Source organism: Biomphalaria glabrata, chromosome 10 (assembly GCF_947242115.1).
Source record: "Biomphalaria glabrata chromosome 10, xgBioGlab47.1, whole genome shotgun sequence".
Lineage (NCBI taxonomy): Eukaryota > Metazoa > Mollusca > Gastropoda > Planorbidae > Biomphalaria > Biomphalaria glabrata.
In genome coordinates, this window is record NC_074720.1 from 6,667,940 (window position 1) to 6,674,824 (window position 6,885).

Sequence of the window (6,885 nt, forward strand, 5' to 3'; positions counted from 1 at the left end):
ATGTAACGGAGGTGGGTCACCAGTTTTTCTTGAGCGGGTCGCGAGTTGTCCGTAGAGTATGACTTTCGGAATGCGAATGTCCTCCATGCGGCGAACATGACCAAGCCAGCGCAGGCGGCGTTGTCTGAGGACTGTAAAGATGCTGGGAATACCTGTTCGCGCAAGGATCTAAGTATTGCACACTCTTTCTTTCCATGTGATTGTCAAGATTCTTAGGAGACATCGCAAATGGAATAAGTTTAGTTTTCTCCCTTACTTTGCGTAGGTGGTCCACGATTCAATGCCGTACAGAAGCGTACTCAGAACGCATACCTTGTAGACTTCCATTTTGGTCGCTGAAGTGAGCTTCTGGTTTTCCCAAACTCTTGACTTGAGTCTAGCGAAGGTCGAGTCAGCTTTCCCTATGCGTTTTTTATCAGAGAACAAGGGATGCCTTTGTACATCGCGTTCATTGACCTAAGGTCTTCGATCTAGTCAGCAGAGATGGCCTCTTTAAAATTTTACAGAAAATAGGCTTTCCACCCAAGCTGCTAGATTTAACTGTCTCCTTTCACCAAAATATGATGGGTACTGTGCAGTTCAACGGCCTCTGCTCCGAAAGTTTCAGTATAAATAGCGGAGTTAAACAAGGATGTGTCCTGACCCCAACCCTCTTTGGAATACAATTTTCACTGCTAATCCACAATGCATTTGACAAATCCACCGAAACCATCTATTTCCATTCCAGATTTGATGGCAAACTCCTAAATATTGCCAAAACTAAAATCTGAACCACCCTTGTAAGAAATATAGGCCTACTAATCGCGGACGACGTAGCGGTAGTGGCACACTCACAAGAGGAACTTCAGTCACTAATGTCGCGCTTCTCTCAGGCCTGTAAAGAATATGACTTATCTATTAGCACGAAGAAAACAAATGTTATGGGACCACCTAAGACTAAGATTAAGACTAAAACTAAGACTGCTTTGTTGATTCTTACGGAAATTTGTTGTGATTACAAGGACTCTTTTCTCAAATAAAGACAACACAACAGAAAAATACACATAAATACAGCAGACACAACATAAAGAGTTCCTTCAGCGACTACACACAGGCATCTTAGTGCTTTTCATGTTCATATTTCATGCTACAGCACCACCCTCCATCCTCATAGACGATAACAAGCTGGATGCCGTAAATGAATTCTGCTCTCTGGGATCCACAATTCAAGATGATCTGTCTCTAGAATAGGAGATAGCAAAAACGCATAGGGAAGGCTGCTTCAACATTCTATAGGATCATAGCGTATTGAGAAAGTCAAAAGCATGAAATAGAGCTAAACAAATGCTATTTGTAAACAATATTTCTAATCGCACCGATCTATTGTTTTTCGTCTAGATCTATCACATGACTTAATCACATGACTGATCCAAACTAATTGATACAGTTACATTTCTAATAAATTTTTTAAAAGTATTGTTTTTACTTCTTCGTTCTCAGTATCATGTTTGAGGGCTCAGACAGCCAGCCCTACATATATGAACTGCGCAGTGATTTCCCTACATTTTGTCTTCTACAAGGTGCTCTGATGCCAGTATCTAGTCTCTTGATAAAGTATGTAGCTATTTAAGGACGATGTCAGCATTAACTTGGGAAACTCCCTAGTGCCATCAGAGAATGGAATAGGTTGCCTGAATCAGCCAGGAAAACCAACGACTTGGCAGAGTTAAAGCCATTGATTAAAATGCATACTAGATTTAACTAGATTGACCATGTAATTATCGTGGTTTTTGAAGTAACGTCTGTAATGTATAAGATAAGAGGACACTCCATTCAAGCATATTTCGGTTGTTGTTGTTTTTTTCTTTTCTTTAAACGTTTTGAGCTTAGAACAAAACCTGTTTGTTATGGCTGGGACAGGAAAGTGAGAGCTGAATAGACGCCCCTCGTAATAAGAGCTACCTTGTCCACTATGTCTCCTCTTCCCCCCGCCCGAGATGTTAAGATGTTTTAAAGATATTAATTGCATTCTGATACTACACCGCTCCATAGTAATAAAGGAACGTATCCAGGGCTGGTCTGGTTCTACTAATGTAGACATTGATAGCTTAATGTTGTTTGCTAATGTAAATGTTTAGGCCTTTGCCTTAACTCTTTCTCTCCTAACTGACGATACCAGCGTTGATTCCACCAGAATGTGGTAAATAATTACGTAGAGAAAGAGTTAAGTAGCCTTAACACTCTGATACGTTCTCGCTGCTTGAAATTAAGAAGAGAAACTAAAAAGATGTTTAGGCTACCTTAAAATATGATTCTACGTGAACAGAAAGCTATAAAGAATAAGCAAATGGAAGAGAGAGAGAGAGAGAGAGAGAATTAACAAAAAGATGAATGAAATCAAGTAGAGAGAAAAAAGACAAGAGAGTGAGAGAAAGAGGGGAGAGAGAGAGAGAGAGAGAGAAATCTCTTATGTCTGGTGTATGACCTTTCGTGCCTATAAAACAATGCACTGGCTGTCACTATTACTTTCTCACCGCCTAGATAAATGTTCAACAAAGAAGAGTCATGACCGCATTATTTACTCATGGTAACCTTTTATAAAACAAATGAAAAAGAAGTATTCTTTGATTCTTTGGTATGGGTTACTGGTTTTATATAACAATAACGGAACAATATATTTATTTCTTTTTTTTTTCTCTAATGTGAATAGAGCGGTCTCACTCTGTGTTGGTTTTGGGTTTGAATTCTACAGCCAAAAAAAAAATATGCAACAGAATGGTCACCCTTTCTGATTTTCGTGCTGGCACTACAAGAGATGAATCAAACTCTGGTTGTATCATTCCACCCACATCGCACTCAACAAACAGTGCCAAGAAAAACAATAAAACAGGGACATACTTCTGTGTTTACTTTCTTCCTACCAGTAAATCCACGTAGGAAGTCAAACCACGGAATTTTTTTTTAGGAGGGAGAGGGGAATGCTGTCTAGATTTACAAGCAGACTTCCTCCTAAGTTAAGACAGGCTCATTACTTAGCGTATTCCTGATATTTCTAGGCCTTTAAATCTTATCTTTTTTTTTCACTTACATGTAGGCCCAAAGCTATTTTCAGCAACATGTTGAAACCAAAACGGATGCTTTCGACCCACTATTCTGACAATTTTTGAATAATTAATTGGATAATTGTCTTAAGGCCTAGTTGATATTTCTGACAACGAATATGGGCAAACAGTTAGTATCCTGTTGTAGTTGATTGAAACAATTGAAAACAATGTAGCTATTTTCCTTAACGACCCGTAATTAAAACCTTCCCAACTAACCGCACAGACGTCAACCAATTAGCACAAAAGTGATTTTGTGTTCCAACTGTTACGCAGTAGAACACTCCTAGCAGATAGATGCACTTACAAATAAATTAAAATCAGACCGACTTGGCGTTTCTGTATTGTCTGTCTCTTTGAAAACCGTCTTGAGTCATGTGCCTACTGACGTGTGGATCTAATAGCACCTGTCTTTCAAATGGCTGGCATACTGAAGTGTGACCTACATTGCACTTATTAAAGGTTAGCAACTAGATTTTTTTAAACGATGTCAAAAATTTAATAGCAGTGGCATGTAGAAGTGTCATGGTAACCTCGATAAATTTTTACAAAAACATCTCCAGTACCCCCGCCTCGAATCACGAACGTAAAAAAAAATGTGTAACAATGGAAAGGGCCTGTCGTGCGCGCGTGAAGTTTTCCTTTTGTGTTTAATATTTGTGTTTTAGCGTATAGGAAGTAGTTTGCATTAGGTGCGTTTTGTTGTCTAGAATATTGTGTATGTTTACGTCATCCTAAGTTCCCGCAGTGGAGGGAGCTTCTTTTGTTAGCTGGCTTTCTGTTTCCCCGTTGTAACGGGTGTTAGGCTTGGGGCTATGGGAAAGAGTGTCGAGTTTCCGCCCCTGGAGCCGTATCGTTAACTATCGTTGTTGGAGGAGTACGAAGTTAATGTCACGAAGGGCGCCGAGATGGAGTGTGCATGTGGAAGGTGTGTTATTGCTATTTGAATATTTATTAATGGAATGCTAACCGCAATGATATTGATATACATGTAAATAGTTAATTAATTTGCAGTTACGTATTGTTAAATATTGTTCACGTTGACAATTGTTATTTAACCCCTTACTGAATATAAAGAAACATTTTATTCCAGAGCGGGAATTTCTTCAGAAATCGTGTTCAAAATTTAATACGCCAAATTTAATTTTTGGATGATACCGTTAATATCATTTAATATTATAACTTTCAAACTAGAGTTTCAGCTAGTACTTTTTTTTTTACATAAAACTGTCAAATTTCTGGGAAATCGGTAAGGCTGTTTTCCAAATACTAGTCAAATGCTCCCTCTTCCTAAGGATAATGACAGGAGCAATCAAAACAACACCCATAAGAGCTATGGAGGAAACCGCTGCCCTGATCTCTCTGGATGAAAGAAGAGAAATAAAAATCCTTTCCCAATTCACAAAATTGGAAACCTTGGAGAGGCACCCACTCAGAACAAAAATCCACAAAACTGGCACAAAAAACCGTCTCAAAAGGACCAATTTCATACAGGAATCTCTAAACCTAAAAAAGAAACACCAACTTGAAAAAATTACTCTGGAATCCTCGATACACTATAATGAATCTCCACCCTGGGACGAAAGCCCTCTTCCTACTATAAGGGACCATATTGAAAACATAAAAAGAAAATCTGATTACAGACCAACAGAGCTCAAGGAAATAGTGAACTGTTTTCTACATACCAATTACCCTAGCAATCAGTGGATCAGAGTTTACACGGATGGCTCATCCCATAAAGCCACCACAAATGGAGGAGCTGGAATACTTATCGAATGGCCAGATGGAGGAAAACTATAAAAATCCTTTGCAACTGGAGAGCTCTCTGTCACAGAGCAGAAAGGGAAGCACTAGCACTAGCTGCTACCATGCTAGCAAATCATTCAAGTTCCCCTCACAGTCAGATTGTCTTTCTAACAGACGCAAAAACAACCCTCCAAAGCCTGCAAAACTCTGATTCCCCTTATATTAAAAACCTCAGAACAGCACTCACAAAGCTCAACCACAACAGCAAAAAAACTGTCATTCAATGGATACCAGCTCACATACAACTAGCAGGAAATGAGAAGGCTGACACTCTCGCCAAGAGTGGGAGAACAAACTCACAAGTAAACTCTGCTCTCTATCCAGAAGAAATGAAGAAATTAATTGTAGATAAAATAAATGAGAAATGGACGAGCTCCCATCCAAATCACAAGAAAGATGATGCTTACTATAAGCTATCCCGACAAGACCAACGTCTAATCTTTCGACTCAGGACCGGACACAACAGAATGCGACAACACATGTTCCGGAAGCTCAAAATTGGAACCAGTGAAATCTGCCCATGTGGAGTATCACCAGAAAATGCCGACCACGTCCTCCAAAACTGCTCTCTCTACCAAGAGGCCCGTATAAGACATTGGCCCCAAATCACCCCAATAGAAAGAAAACTATATGGAGAGCTCCCTGATTTGGAAACCACTGCGCAGTTCATCTCATGTATTGGTCTAGTCATATGAACACTCCAACATAACAATGAGAACGATGAAGAAGAAGAAGAAGAAGCTCCCTCTTCCCTAGTGCTATTAGAGCATGGAATGGGTTGCCTGAGCTAGCCAGGAAAACCAGTGACTTAGAATTTAGGTCCTTGGTTAATATGCATGACGTGTAGTACGTAATCATCTTCTTTATTGAAGTAACGTCTGTATTATATAAGATAAGATAGAGTGGAGCAGCTCTTCAGTGATTTTTGTGTTCCTGCGGATGGACATGGAATCTAAGTTTCATCTTTACTAGCCCATTACATTTGTGTCTAGGATATTCTCTTTGTTTCACTGCTAGCAGCTCAACACTCAACCTCTGCTCCTCCACATTTATTTATCATGAGCTTAATGTTCTACGCTCTCATTTATCATGTTGGAAGGTCTAATAGATGACTAGACCTATATCTGAAATGAACTGTGCAGTGGTTTCCAGATCAGGCAGCTCTAAATCTATTGCTGGCATGTCAGTGCAAAGGAGTCTGTTGTGGAAATCGTAAAAGTCATTATTCGTTTATCTTCCTCTCTTTTTCCTTTCACTTAGAAATTGCAGACGTTCCTTAAAAGAGAAGATTATAACATCCTACGTCAAAAATGAATCAATCTAATCGTGCTTGCAAGAGACTTAAACCCTGTTTCTTCTTCTTAATCCTCATTATTATGTTGGAGCGTTCAGATGACTCGACCAATATATGAGATGAACTGCGCAGTGGTTTCCGAATCAGGGAGATCTCCACATAGTTTTCTTTCTATACGGGTGTTTTGGGGCCAGTGTCTTAATATGCATTGATGGAGAATTCATTTTTGAAGGACATGGTCGGCATTCTCTTGTATCTCTTCACATAATTAATGTAGATGCTTAACAGACAAATCGAAATTGTAAATGAATGTGCAAACCATCGCAGCACACAAGTTGACAATGATTTTTTTTTTTTTTTTGTAATGGCTGCCTGGACATGTGGTATACACTTCAGACTGGGAGATCCCAAATTCAAACACTGCCTGCTTCTACACTCAACTATCCTGATGGGATTTGAACTAGGACCTTAATCATCCTCATTTTTGAAAGAATATCCTAGTCCTATTTCGAGGGTAATAAAAATTCTAGAGCTTTTAATTATTTATATTTTATTGCAGCATTCCGTGAAACAAACAACTTCTGACACCAATAAGAAAAAAAGTAAACAAAAGAAAATCTAAAAAGGAATTGTTCCCCTCAATATTCTTTTAGCTTTTAATTGTTTGGTATTCATTGAAGGAAAAAAACAACAGCAACAATGCAA